The following is a 15,757-nucleotide window of genomic DNA, read 5'->3' on the forward strand; positions in this document are numbered from 1 at the left end:
ACACCCCAGAAAAGCAACATAGAAATGAGTAAGAAGAGCTCAATCATTTAGGCTGCAGCAAATTAAGGCTACACAAGGGTAAGGGTCCTTCTTTATTCACAGATGCATTCCAAGCAGCTAGAAGAGTTCCCAGCACTTAATAGACACCCAGTAAATATTTCTTGAATAAATGAAACAAAACTTTTGAAAGCATTTGAATAAAGAATGTTGGGTACTCTCAGGAAGTAAGTAGAGTGATTAACAGCACATAGTGCTTCCCCCTTAATTAATCCACCAAATAATAATAATGCCTGAAAGAAACTAAGATCATTAACCACAACAGTGATGAGTAAACTAAAAAAGCAAACACAGGCTCGTTTTACAAAGATTGCAACATGTAAGATAGACAGCAAGTGGGAAGGGACCTGGGGAAGCTGTGGACAATGGCAGTAACACCAGCATCTGCTACACCCTCAGCCACGTACCCACTTATATTGACCATTATAATAGAGGACAGAAGGAAAACATGATGTGAGAGAGGAATGTCTCATAAAAGTGAGCAAGCCATCAGGGCTTTCAACTGTCACAAAACTAAAAGCATCACAGAAGGTATCAGAGCACAGACAAGGCTCAGCTCAAGGAATCCAAAAGCAGACTCGTGATCTTTCCTCTTGCACGTGCACGTCTCCTGTATCTCTTATTAGCAGAGCCTTCCTTGACACCCCACTTCCTACAGGTGGAAGAAGTGCTCCTTTATTTCCCCAAATCTCTCTGTGCTTACCCTCCAGTAGACCTCCTCACTAAATTCTGGGCTCCTTCCCAGAAAAGCACTTTGTGAGTCCTTGATTTATCTCAGCTCCTAACATAATACCTTACATGCAATAGATGCTCAACACACAACTGTCCAAAAATTAAACGAATTAATGGCTCCATTATCCCTCCAGTCAATTTAGACTCCTCCCTCTGCCACCCTCCATGTCCAAAATCTCCAAGTTCTATTTAATTCATTTAAACTGTATTTCAGGCCTGACTCTTCCTTGTCATGCCTACTGCTATGGCCTGTTCTTAGGGCCTCTTTTGTCAGGATTATTACAGTGGCCTCTTAACATTCATCTCCTTGCCTCTGCGCACTCTCTATTCCAAGCCGTCCTCAATACCAGAGGTGATGAACTAGCAGGCACATACATAATTTGTTTGGCCCTGGAAAGTTCCAAAAATAGTCCGAGTTAGTTTTCTACATTTTAAAATTAAGAAATTACAAATAAAATTTTGGTGTTCCAACATGTCTTTAAAAATCAAGGGGACTGGCAAAAAGGACTTCATTCCCACATGGCAGCACTAAACCACAAAGAGCAGCAGACATGAAGCCTGCCACCTTCAGCAGGGACATTCTCTCTTTCCCATGTGGCCTTGTCCTTTGGCTTTCTGGGCCTGGTTCCCTAGGGGTTTGCAGCTCCTGCTCTTCCCTGCCCCTAGAGTTATCTGTATGAAACACAGGTCTTACCAAATCTGATCACACAACTGCCATCTAACTTTGCTGACAAAGTAAAATCATGGTATGCAAGGCCCGTCACACACTGGTCCCATCCACCTTTCAAGCATAGGCCCTCCTGTTACCCACTCTGCACCTTGAACGTGCTGGGAATTTTCTCATCTCTGAGGCTTGGCTCAAGCTCTATGCTCCAGTAAGAGTACCCGGCCTTGTGTTGCAGTGGGAGAAAGAATGTGCTGGAATGAGTCTGCTTAGGTGCACATCCCATCTCTAAGCCTTCGTTTCCTCATTTGTAAAATGGGTATAATACTAGTTGACTCCTCATAGGGTTATTGGGAGGAGCAAATAAACAATACTTGCAAAGTTCTTAACATGGGGCCTGGCACACAGCAAGGGCTTACTGAGTGATACCGGTGTTGTTGCTGCTGTTGTCCTGCCCTCTCTCCCTAAAGAAATGCTGTTCTACCTCCATAGCCAGTTCAATGTCACCTTCTCAAGGAGGCCTTCTCCAGCCCTCCACCCTGTGCTCAGCAGAGTGAATCATCCCTCGCCCCAAGCCAGAGGGCTTCGCACCTTCCTCTAGGATGACACTGACCACGCCATCTCACCTATAGTTGAACTGTGTTCATCCTCTCTGTGTACTGCTCACTCCCTAAGGACCAAGTTGGGCATCTTCAAACACCCAGTGCCTGGACACGGTAGGAACTCAGTGTTTCTTGAATCAGTTGGGTTGGAGGTGAAGACAGAAAGAACCAAAGGGTCAAACAATTGTTTCCCAGAGTTCCGTACACCAAAGGCTGTCATGGGATGCCATTTGCCACCTGAATGTAGTCAATAAAAGAAAATAAAAAGGAAAAGGACAAATTCAGAGAATTAAGAGCAAGATATGTCACTTAATTATATGGATTTTGCTTTTCCGAGCCTCCATTTTCCCAGCTGTAAGGGGGAAATAATGTTTTTCCCACCTCATTGGAATACATGAGGATTGAATGATGGTAACATAGGTGAAAACATTTTACGAACTACAAAACCATCATTCCAGTGCCTGACACAACCTGTGACCCTTATTTAATATGAGAATTGGAGGATACAAAAATGAATTTCGTGTTAAGATCTGTATTACTAACATACAGTTCAAAAATGTGGGTGGAAAAGCAAAAAATCAACCCCCAAAATGAATACCAAGAATCCTTGATGAGACTTCACCAAGAAGACAGGCTCAGTTTGAATACCGGCTTTGTCACTTGAAAGGACTCTGGGCAAACTCTTAAACTTTCCAAGCCTCAACTTCTTTATCTCTAAAACAAAGAGAATGAAATCCATCCCATAAATGCCATGACATATGTAGGGACCTTGAACAGTACTTGCCACCAAAGGTCTCAATAATATCCACAGACTCTATGAGTGATAATCAATGAGCATAAAATATAAGAAAATTAGAAATACCAATATGAATTTAAGTATGCTGTTAATAGTGTTAGAATGAAGGCATAATATGTATAATATTTTCTGATTTGCGATGGAGGGGAATTGAGTGTTTGAAGTCCTCTACCCAAATCAAAGCCCTCTGCAGCCCTGTTCCTATCACTCACCTGGATCTCCGTGATCATCTCTTATCTCGTCTTCCCCCTCCAATCATCCTCTTCTGATTCTTCTCCACTCTTCTCAGAGTGGCTTTCCAAAACTACCATGGTTCTCCTCTATGGAAAGTGGTTCAATGGCTACCCATTGCTGCTAGAACACGGACCCACTACTAGGCCAGTATGTGAGGACTTTCATGGTCCCATCCTACCGATCTCACCAGTCCCATCCCTCACCGATGTGTCACCGCACTCCTCGTGTCCCATATCCCAGCCACACAGTTCTAATACACCTTCAAGCCATCAACACCCTGCTTTGATGTAATACCCTTTCCCTCTGGCCTAGTCTTTGAGGCTCAGCTTGGGCATCAACTTCTCCAGGAAGACACCCTCCTCCACCCAATTGTGGATTTCATTCCTCTCCTAGGAGCTCCCACAGCCGCTGAGCACAACTGCCTTTATATTCATCACAAGGAAACACAATATTCATTTATTGTTTGTCTCCCCCTTTCTATCAGATGGCAAGATCCCAGAAGGCAAGGATGGTTTTTGTATTTGAATCCTCATAAATTACCAACCATACCTAAACACACTAAGTGCTCTATTATTTTTATTGAACAAAGTATATTTATAAATAAATGGATGATTATGAAAATGTACTATAAATAAGTTAATTTCCCTGACCCTTCCATAAAAATCATTCATCTCCTAGCTTTAGGAACTTATCTTTATCAACAGAAAGAAGTAAAAAAGTAAGCAATGATGGACTGTGAAGCCTTGTAGCACTGTCTTCAAGCACAGAGAAATTGGTGCTAGAGCCTGAGTTTGAATTTTGATCCCACAACTTACTAACTGTAAGGCCTGGGCATATCATGTAATCTTTCTGGGGCTCATTTTCCTTCTCTGCACAACACTTATAATGAGTACATGCTTCATAAAGTTTTAATGAGAATAAGACAAGAGGATGCAGGTAAAGCATGGTGCCTAGCATGTGGTAAGTGTTCAATAAATGTTTAAAATAAATTAAGGGTTAAGAAGTCTTAGTAACTGCCTTGTTAATGAATCAGCAAGTAGTTGAATGCCTGCCTGTCTATTAGACCCATGGGAAGAAAAGAGAGGTCCGAGTCACTGTCATGATGTGGAATCTGGATTGAGTTGGGGAGGGACAGTATACAAAGCCTCAGAAATGCTTGTCACCTACGCTGAAAGAGAGACCTGAGCTCATTGGTGAGCACACACCTTGGCAAAGTGGCTGAAACACTCAAGGAGCCACCTGTGGTCTCTGCAGCAGCTCCCAGTCTTCCTACCACCCAAGTGTTAGCCTCTGTCACATTCCAACATTCCATGAGCCTTTAATTTGCTCTGAAACACTCAGCTCTCTCTGTGCCCTGTTTTATTTCCCAAACTTCCAAGGGCTTTCTGGTCTTCTGGACTCACTTACTTCGCATTCCCTCAGACCTTATGCAGGCCACTTTTAAATGCCTGAGACTTCTCACAGAGTCAGAGTTGGCTTTATCAGGATTTTTATCACATGGCTTTTGAGCACTCACATGGGTGAACTGTCAAGATCAGTAAGAGAGGGCAAGACGTAGTGCATGGGGAGAGCAGAATTCCTAGGGCCAGCTCTTCCCGGGTCCCATCCTGAGTATCATTCTTCAGGGAAAGGTTGGGAAACAATCATCAGCTCTGTGAGGCCAGTGAACTAGCAGTTTCTGGTAGGAAGGTTTCCAGGAGCTCTGGCCCATTGGTGGAGGCCTGCCTTAGCTCTCCCCCTCAGTCAGCCCCACCTACGGCCTCTCTGCCTCATCTCGACTCCCCTTTCCCATCAGCAGCCCCAAGGCCCTAGAAACGCTCTCTGCCCTAGTGGCTCCAGGTACACAGTCCAACCACACCCCCAGTGCCTTGTCACCAGGGTGCATCACTTAACCTCTCTTTGTCCCCCTTTTAGTCACTTACCCCAGGCTGAAAGCTCTACAGTGAAATATGAGTTTGACTTAGGATGAGATTCCACAACACCCACAGGGTGCCCACCACTTTATTTCACATAGTTATGCTCTAGCATGATAATGATAATAATGGGTATGACTTTCTGCATGCTTTATGGATACCTGACAACAGCCCTGCTTCTATTAAAGGGAGTATTTCCAATTGAGAGATGAAGAAACTGAGGCTCAGAGAATTAACTAGCATGCCCAGTCACAAGGTTAGTAAGTGGCCAAACAAGGCTTGAACCCATGGCCCTATGGTTGAGAACAGCAGAGCCCTGCTTTTCTGGCCATGCCACATGCCCAGCAAACTCTGCTAGAACAAAGGACACCCTCATACCTGTGCAGTCTCCCCGTCCCAAGGCAGTGATGGGGATGCCTGTACATCCCTAGTAAATTTCATGATGCTAATATATCTACCCATATAATTAGGCAATATAATTGTTTTTGTTTAAAGTGTGTAACATGAGGCACAGAGAAAACACTTATTGCAGTGTATGGAATCTCAGTATATGATGTCAATTTTGACCCTCTCATTTCTTCTTCCAACTAGAGAAAGCTTTCTCAATTTTCAAAGGTTTAGATCTAGCCTCACCCCTGCATGAACTTCCTCTGGCTACTACTACTGATCTGTCCTTCTGCTGAAGTACTTACCCAGCACAGACCATGCAACTTCAGTAATTTTGTCTTTTGAGTTTTTACTCAAATGTCAGTTTCTCAGTGATAACTTTTCTGGTCCCCTATTCTAAAAGTGCATCCCCTCCCCAACGTTTCCTACGCCACTTCACTGCTTTATTTTTCTCCTAAGCACTTACATTATCCAACACATACATTCCACTGATTTCTCCTGATTATTCCCAACCTCCTCCATTAGAGCAGAAGCTCCCTGAGGGCGGGCTTTTATTTATGCTTTTTTCATGGCTGCCTTTCCCAGAGCAGAGTCTAGTAGGTGTTCAGTACTTATTGTCTGAAGGCTTGACATGTTTTATTTCCAGTTTACTTCAGCAAAGTTAGTTCTGCCTCGTTAGGTAACTATAAAGTCCTCAAAGATAGTAAACAGACCTTATACAAAGGTTGGCAAAAGTAGGTTTATAGTTGTGAGGACAAGAAAGTGTGCTTATGTATAGCACGTCAGCTACAAGAATGTGTAAATAACGAAGCCCAGCAATTTGAACACTTACGAGGTTGTGCCTAGGTGCACTGTGCCATTGTGACATTCCCTTGAGTTAATAAAGCTTCTTGTAATAATCATAACCTGCATGTCTTTTTCCAGACAAACAACTGTAAACCTACTTTTGTCCACCTGTGTCTATCTTCTGTATCCTCCCAACACTTTGAGAGGTGCCAGGCATATAGATACAAGTTATTTTAAAAACCCACTTGCCTGATAGTGAAGCAAATTAAACAAAATAGAGGGCCATAAGCCCTATTGAGGTTACCTGGATCTTTTCATCATTGTGAATTTACCTCCATTCTGAGGATTTTAATCTGCATGGCAACAGGTGGAGGTGGGCTACTTCATGGTAAAGTAAAATAAATAAATAAATAAATAAAGATTTCTCCTCAAAATTCTTCCAAATTAACTGCAAGTGACCCTTTATGCCTTCTCAAGTTATTTTCTTTTCCTTGCCTTGGAAGCTCATTGTGTCCCTTCGGTACCTGTCATTCTGACAGCTCCCTAGTGCCAAGTGTGGAATTCGGCATGTGGTATAAATTCTCATGTCTGCCAGATAAGGATGCATGTGCCCCAGACCAACAGAAGTAACCCAAACTGCAGAGAGGTTGTGCCCCAGCTTTGCCTTTATGAGCCAGGACGCGCGTGCGCCGTCTGCACGGCACACAGGCTGTACCCCAGGGAGACCACTCGTTTCCATGGCTGTCTCAGCCACAGCGTGTCTGTGTAAGCACGTGCGTGCACACGTGTGTACAAGCAAGTGTCAGGTGAGCCAGCTCTTCCTGATTCACAGCCCTCCCGAGATGGGCCAGTTCCTCGGGGAGCACCAGGTGTTGAAATCTTGTGGGTAGGACCAGCCTTGACCCTAAGAAAATTCTCAAGGTGCCGAGTCAGAGGATTAGTTCCATCTGCCACCACCCAAATCAGGCCACAATTTGCAGTGGGTAGACAGTGAAATCATCTTTTCTTTGGGTTTTGGTGGTTACTATTTTTAACTGTGTTGAATGGCCAGGAAGAACCTAAGGGGAAGGTAGCCAGAGCAGCAAAGACCAATTTCCTGGCTCAGGATCCCCACAGCCCGGGCAGTTTCCTGTTTGCCAGAGGAGCGCTGAGGGGGCATAGGGTGGTGGGAGCGGTCATTCCCCTACAGTATTAAGGTTTTGTAGCACTTTAAGGAAGAGAAAGAAGAAATCTTCAGCTCTGCCCAGGCTCAGCCCTCATTTCAATTATTTTTTCTGCTGGGTTGGGTTGGGGAAGTTTGATGAGCAGGAAAGAGTAGAAGAAGGAGGGAGAAGAGAATGGGGGGGAAAAGGAAGCTTTAGCAGAACAGGATGTACTTAAGATTCTCCCTGTCTGTTATCCATCCAAAAACTGACCTCTCCATGGGTGTAGGAGGCCACTGTGACTTCTGCATATTTATAGTGTTTGGCAGATCTGTAGAACACAATTCTAACACTGTATTTTAAGTGAAGCTAAATGAAATGCATGCCTAGTCCATGAGAAAGTTTTTGCTTTTTGTTTTTGGATGTAATGTGGTGTGAAGAGTGGGTGCTGGCTGAAGCGTCACGGATGATCACACAGCCTGTGAAGCTGACGTGAGTCTGGTTGGGAGCGAGGTGGCCCACCCCAGACTGGGGCACCCTGGAACAGCTCCAGTCCCTCAGGCCATCCCCAGATCTTGGAGCCCCCAGGAGCAGTGTGTAGCCCCAGGCTCCTGCCGGTTCTCTACCTACCATGTTTTCCAAAGGTTTTTTGATGAGCTGATTCTCTCCATCTGCATTAGCCCCAATGCGACTCTCTGTCCACCAAAGGTCTCCAAGGATCAGTGCATATTAGGGGTCGAGTTTCTGGAATCAGCATGCAGAAGCCATGAATCCAAACCCAACATTCTGTTTCCTCTGCTCTCCCAGTTATATTACGGAAGTTTCTGTGTCTAAACCCTAAAATATATGTATGTTATTTTCTAAAAAGTACACAGGCCTAATCGGACTTCACTGGCCCATGTGAATGTCTGTATGTACGCCTTCCTTACTGACCTGATGGAGCCTTGAGTTTTCCTCATTTGTAAAATACGGATATTGGATAACGAACTAAGGGTTCTTCCAGCTCAAAAATTCCAAGATTCGACAAAAATACATTCAATAACACTTCTCCGATCCCATAGCCTTTTTCTTTTTCTGAGTCCTGCTAATTGTTCCTCTGCCTTACTTCCTGGTTTGAGGTATTTCTCTCCTTTCCAAAAGTATCAACACTAGTTCACCTTAAAGATTCTCAATGCTAGCCTATTAGAGCTATCCTCTTAGGGATTTCTTTGTTTTCCATTTTTTTTTATTATTATTATTTTTTTATGTTAAGCGATGCCACAAGTAGCTCATCAGAGTAACTAGCTTCACAGACCATTTCCTGTCAGACACAGGGCCTGCGTAAGACTCCTCCGTCTCCCACTCCCTCGCTCTCCTTAAATCCCATTTTCACCTGGCTTAGCAGGACAGGGCCGGATGGCTCTAGTCATGTTTGCATATTAATTACCCAGCCCTCCATTCACCTTAAAGATTCCTAGCCCTTTGCCTCAACAATAGCACCTCCATAGGGCCTCCCCTATTCTCTGAACCAGTCTCTGTCCTTCCTCTAACCCTGGGCCGGGATACGCTGCCCAGGACTGACACCTGTGTCCTTTGGGGCTCCCTTCATATGCTTTGCTTTGCTATTTGATAACATACTCCACATCTTTATCTAGTGGCCTCGCGTTTATTTATAGACCCCTCCAAGGGAAAATGTCCAAAAAGGAGATCCTGGGAAAAGTATGGCCTTCTCTCTTTTCTTTGCAATCAATGAAGGATTTAAAAAAAGCACTTTTCTAAACGTTTATTTTAAGGGCTCAGAAATTAAAGCTTTTTCTCCACAGTCTTTTTGGGTTCAGTAATCTTCTCGGTGCTATTAGAAAAATTTCCTGTGCAGCCTCCAGAAACGCCATTTCTCATGATAAGACTGCAGCGTTAAACTGTGACTTTCAGCTCTAAGGCTTCTGTCAGAGGACTAGTTCGATCCTCCCGGGGCTGTCTGCCCACCTCCAGGAGCACATTGGAGCACCTCGACTGTCACCCTTGGAAACAATGGCGCTGCTGGGGGCTCACATCTGTGTTTGTGTGCCTCAAGCACTCTACAGAAGGAGGCAGGGTGAGGGTGTAAATCTACCCTCGACCACGCCTCTACTCTGTGCTTCCATAGGCTTGTCCTCTGGGAGCCAAGAGAGGTTGTTCTCGAAGGTGTCGGTGGTATGTCCAAGAAAAGTGCACTTTTTAAACAAAAACACTCCTCTGTTACAAGTTCTAGCATGAGTCTCTGCACTTTTAATTGTGTGGTAAAAGGTGAGTATCAAACCCTTCATCCTGTTTCATCTCGTTCTGATAACTCCGGCCCTTGGTCCCATCACTCAGGGCCTACCAGTCTCAGACTCTGCATCTCCAAGAGAAGGGTCATGAACCTGAAAGGAATCTCCTCAATCAGGTTCAGCTACAGATTTAAATCAACCTGCCCAATGAAAAGGGTGGTGGTGGGTTCACACACCTATGGCAAAAGCCATTCGGAAGGAAACACCTGAGTTTAAACCTGAAATCTTCCTTTCAGTGGAGAGGGTGCGATTTCTAACCTTGCAAGCTCTGACACGTTTTCTCCTCCGTTTCACTTCACTGCACAACCTATAAGACATACAGGCATTATAATTTTTATTAATAAAATGAATTCGAGTAGATTGGTTTGGGCAGTTGAGGATTTCTTGAAATCACAGAGGGCCTCCTGAGGGAATCTCAATCAGGACCGAAATCTTTGGAGAAGAGGTTCTGGAGTCGGACGGACCAGGTTTAATCTGATTTCCAGCTGCAGGGCCTTGGGCAAAGCATTCAGCCTCTTTGAGCCTCAATTACCTCATCTGTGAAACGGGGATAATGCCATCTAGCCGATTGGATGTTAGTAACAATAAATGTGATACATGTGAAATAAACTGCTTGGCACATAGGCATGTGATGAATGGTAGATTTATTATAATGGATTAGTATTAGAAGACTAGGTGCCACAGCATGCAGAAAAGAACTCACGGATGGAGAACAGTTTGTTTCTGAAGCATTTTCTGTAGCTTAAGTCACCAAAAGATGAGAATTAACACGTGTAAGAGGACAGAGCTAAGCATAACAGACAGGTGAAAAAGAAGGTGGAGGACAAGTCAACAGAAAGGAACGTGCCAAATAAAATTATTCCCTTTGGAATTCGAAGACAAGGGCTGGGTTTTACGATTTAGTCACTGCTGAGGTATGATTTGCCGTAGAGGACAGGGCTGAGATCTTCTCTCCAGCAAGGACCTGAATTTTAATAGGAGAAAAGCCATTTGCCTTCTCTCTGGAAAAGCCTGCTGGAGCCAGGGTAGTAAGTACAACGAATATATCAACCCTTATGTTTATTGCAATGTCATTTACAGTAGCCAAGGTATAAAAGCAGCCCAAGTGGCCATCAATAGATAAGTGGATAAGAAAGCTGTGGAACATACAGGATGGGCAAAAGTAGGTTTACAGTTGTTCATATGGGAAATAATACAATAATTAATAGATAATAATACACGAATAAGGTGTGTTTCACCTACTCACAACTGTGAACCTACTTTTGTTCCACCCTGTATATACAATGGAATATTACTTGGCCATAAAAAATGGAATCTTACCATTTGCGACAACATGAATGGACCTAGAGGGTATTATGCTCAGTAAAATAAGTCAGTAAAAGAAAGACAAATACCATGTCATCTTACTTATATGTAGAATCTAAAGAACAATATAAATGAACAATCAAAACACAAACAGACTCATAGATACAGAGAGCAGACTGATTGTTGCCAGAGGTGAGGAGGGTTGGGGGACTGGGTGAAAAAGGTGAAGGGATTAAGAGCTACAAATTGGTAGTTACACAATAGTCACAGGGATATAAAGTACAGGGCAGTGAATATAGTCAATAATATTGTAACAACTATGTAAGGTGCCAGGAGAGTACTTGAAATATCGGGGGGGGGGGACACTTTGGAAAGTATATGATTATCCAACCGCTATGCTGTACATCCAAAGGGACTAATACAAAACAATATTAAATGTAAACTGTAATTGAAAAAAAAATCTTTAAAGCACCATCTCTCCTGGAGCTGGAAGTGTGTGACTCAACTAGGAGGTGTGGGGAAAGCCCAGAAAAGGAGGCAGAGGAGAAGCTTTATAACCCTGACGCTTGTGCAATGACTCAGGGCCTGCGGTGCCCCACTGCGGTGGGGCAAAGCAGGCTCATGGGTCACACCAGGCTCTCTGGAATTTTCTTTAGAAGAATGAATGCAACCAACTTATAAGGACAAAATAATTTGCCACCACAAATGCCAAACTATGTGATCCAAAGGCATGCAATATACCAAGTCTGTAGTTAAAAGTCAGAATGAAGTACATGCATTTTCTGAACCACAGGCTGAACTAAACTTACTAATTTTCTTAGGCCTTAAACCCTTTAGTGGTTTAAGTATATCAATTTAAAGATGTATATTCTAGTGTGCCAGGACAGAATCAATTTTATGAATCTGGTACTAAATAGAATATCAAAATTTTCTCAGAATCAGGCTTCAACAGTAGCTTGAGAATTCAACTCTAATTAGATTAAAACAAAAGGAAATAACTTAATTAGCTAATAAAGATGATGAGGAAGATGATGATGATAAAGATGATGATGATGATGATGACAGTAATGGTGATCATGATCATGATCATGGTCCTACTGTTCTTCCTGATACTTGATTCCCAGGGTAATGACACGTATGTGCCGAGGGTGCATGGCTCCTGGGCTCCCGTTGCAATGATCTCAATACCTTCTAACTGGATAATCTACCTTCTGACTGGTGTGGGCTTTGAGAAGGTATTGAGCTACAGATCACAGGGAAAGATTAGGCCCCACATTGGAAAACAGAATGTGGCTAGTTAACTTTTACAACTTAGTAATTATTAATTGTATTATTAGCATATTGGCCAGACAGTATGCCGTGTGTGTGTGTGTGTGTGTGTGTGTGTGTGTGTGTGTGTGTGACCCCATGTAGGCATTGTTACATGTGCACATGTTTGAATAACATAATAATTAGGAACTTAAATTTACTGATTTTGTTGGTATTTGGTCTTTAAACTCTGAGGGAGATACAAATGTAGACTGTAACCATTGGGACTGGCACAGTGAGTTACTTGTGTTGCTGAAAAATATAGAAGGAAGAAGGAATAAAAGTCCCATGTCCAGAGTGACATGGAAATTGGGGGGAAGAAGAGGAAGGTGTGGGAAAGCGGGGAGGTTGGAAGCTGTACACCTGGACCAGTAATTTGGCCGATCTTCCTGGAGATGGTGACGATGCTAAGCAGAAGAAAATAAAGGAGTTTTATTCCAGCCAGGAATTTGACAATGGTTCAGATTTCAGAGATGTGACAAATCACAATCACTGGGCCACAGAGCCTGTTTTCTGTGGTTTCAGGTTTACTCACCCATGAAACATGGGACTTCCTAGCTATTGTAAAGGAACAAACCAGGTGATCCCCGAGAGAATTTGTTGCTGATTCAGAAGCTGAAGAGAGAAAGAACTGTGCAGTTGCTGGCTCCTTCTCCTTCCGCATTTCTGGCCTCAGTTCTCTTCTCTGGCAAGTAAGACTCAAAGCCTGTCCTGCCTGCTCTGCAGCTTTGACAGCTCTTCATTGGGAAACTCCTCTTTGGGGCCGAATCAGATCCACTTAGAAGAGAGTGAGTTCCTGCGGGCACAAGAGCTTCAGAGTTTTCTCTCTAGCAGCATGGGTTTGAGGTGTGGCCTCTCAGTTGACCCACATATTTAAAATGTCAGCTCAAGTGGGAATGATTCCTTCCAGTTAGTCTGGCTCCACATTGAAGGGTTTAACTTGAATTCCGTTTCTCTCATTTCATTTCTCTTCCCCTTGTCCTACTTTCCCCTGTGGCTGAGAGCTGTTTTTCCATTTCATTTTGCAGACATGTGAGGCATCTCTCTCCCCCACCCCATGCTTCCACACATCTGGAAGAGCAATGTTCACATCTGGAGGCCATTCTCATCTGGAAGATTTCTTTCAACATTTTTTTCTTTGAAACTCAATCCATGTAACCTCTTGTTCAAAAGGGCCTCTGAACTACTGGAATCATTTGCAGAGGCTCAGGAAAAAGCCCTTAGTTTTATTCCTACGTGGTGGAATTTATGACTCAACCCAAGCCCGGCATTTTGTTTCTGATTGCTTTTTATTTTTCATGATAATTACTTTTCTGAGCTTCATGTTGAAAAGGACTGGAAGTCCTAACCTAGATCACATGCAGAAGGAAGGTGGAAAGTGAGATATTCAGCAATCACAATGATAAGTTCAGTTCCTAGCTCTGTGAACTTGAACTAAAAAGTCATTTCCTCATCAATAAAATTGGGGTTCATTGTTTAAAATTTGATTAAATACCCTGTTTTGTTATCCCATAAGATTGCGCCAGGACAAGGTGAGATAGCATATCTGCTCATGCCTGGTCTCACACCTGGGTAAGATAAAGACTGAAGGAGAGAGGGGAAGGGGCTCCTGTCAGGCTGAGACAGTCCTTGCATTTGCACACACCCCTCTCCATAAGTCTGTGGAAGACGCCAAGGCTGCGGCTCTGCGATGCACCACTGTGCAGGGGACAAGCAGAAATCTCTGGAACACAAAAGCCCTGCAGTCAGTCCCATGTTCTCATTTAACCAAGTGGACAGTAGTGTATTTAATCAGTGATACTCAAGTTTACTGTGCATAAAAATTGCCTGGCTGTTCTAACAAAATACAGATTCTGGTTCAGCGGCCCGGGGCAGGACGAAGGTTTGCAATTCTAACAAACTCCCAGGTGATACGGATGCTCTTAGTCCCCAGACCGTATTTTGAGTAACAGGATCCAGAGAAGTAGACCTCCAACCCAAAAACTCAACCTCGATTAGCAAGGGCATTTGTCATGTTTACCGTGTTAAATCTGAATCTCAATCACAGCCCGTGGAAGGAGAAGCGTAGAGGGAAATGAAATTCACATTCCTAAAATGCACAGACTTGTTCAGCTCCACTTTGACCCACTCCTGCCAGAAGGCAGGAGCCATGTGCCTCTTGGATATGAGGGGAAAACTAACTGCCCTACTTCATCCCATTCCTTGCCTTTAAGTATTTCCTGTCAGCGTCAGGCTCACGCCTAGTGGAGAGAATGCCACAGCTATGGATGGCTGCCTTTGACCTCCAGCCAGTTGCCCAACTCCTAACCAGGAGGCTGCTACAAGAGGGAGAAACACCAATGCTTTTTCAGCGGGGCACTGCCAGCCAGCCTCTCTTGCCCCTGAGCTATGTGGCGTGGCAACCAGAGGGCAGGAGAAAGGCGGGGATGGAAGCAGGTAGGAAGGCAGGGAGGAAATAATGGTAACAGGAGACTCTGGGCAAAGCCATCGGAGGCTGCTGGCCACACCAACGCACACCCAGCAGGGCAGAGTGTTAGTGCACCTCAGGGGGAGAAGAGTCGTGGGTGTGAACCTAGAAAGCGGGAGGCCAGAAGTTTACACTCATTGTTTCCATTTTATTATTTTAAAAATATCAATACTAATAATAAAAGGAGAGGGGAAAAAAATCCAACTTCTTACATGCGCTGGCAAGGCAGGAGGAAAAAACTGAAAAACTGCTTACGACAAACCAAGGGAATCATGAAAGGGTGTGGAGGGGGGTGGGGAGAATTTGGTAAAAATCCTGCACTAAAAGCTAAAACATGCCTTGAAAAGTGACCAAAAAATCGTTTATAGTAAGGTCTAAAAAGCTGAAATCGGACACCACCCAGGCGTGGGCTCCTAGTCGCTCCCGAATGAGGTGGGGAGGGGCGATGCCACGTGGCCCACTCGCTGCCACCCACCTGCTGCCCCATCAGTGTTGTCACTGGGCAGAGGCCACGCCCACCAACAAGAGGGCAGTGGATGATAGACAGCAGTCCAGGGAGGCAGCTGAAGTGGCAGAAGGATCCCAGTCACAGTTCGGGAACTTCCATATCCCCGCATGTTGAAAGCCTCCATTCAGGCCTGTGAGAGTCCCTCTCAGCTGTTGTGACTGCCTCTGCTCCGGCCCTCCGGCTTCTGCTCCTTCCCAAGCCCTGCCCCGAACTGCTGTCAGGGTGAGCCTTCTAAAACACAGACGGAATCGCACTGCTCGAAATGTTTCAGAGTTCCCCGTTGCCAGCAAAGAAAGTCCAGACTTCTTAGCGTGGCATTCGACACTTTGCACAGCCTTGCCCTGGTCTACTGTTCCAGAGTCATCTCCAGCTGCTCCTGCCAGCCCCCAACCCCCACTACGGTGAAGTCAGCTAAACCAGACCGCTCTCCGCCAAGCCAGGAACTTTTCCTCTTCAGTGCCTTTGCACATTGCTATAGTTCCTCATTTGGTTGAACTTCCAAACTAGCCCTATTTATAATTTTTAAAGTACACAGAAATGACATTTAAAATTTTTCAAATAATACATG

The sequence above is a fragment of the Pteronotus mesoamericanus genome, unplaced genomic scaffold, assembly GCF_021234165.1.
Source record: "Pteronotus mesoamericanus isolate MK-2021 breed Mesoamerican mustached bat unplaced genomic scaffold, CSHL_Meso_final scaffold_21, whole genome shotgun sequence".
Lineage (NCBI taxonomy): Eukaryota > Metazoa > Chordata > Mammalia > Chiroptera > Mormoopidae > Pteronotus > Pteronotus mesoamericanus.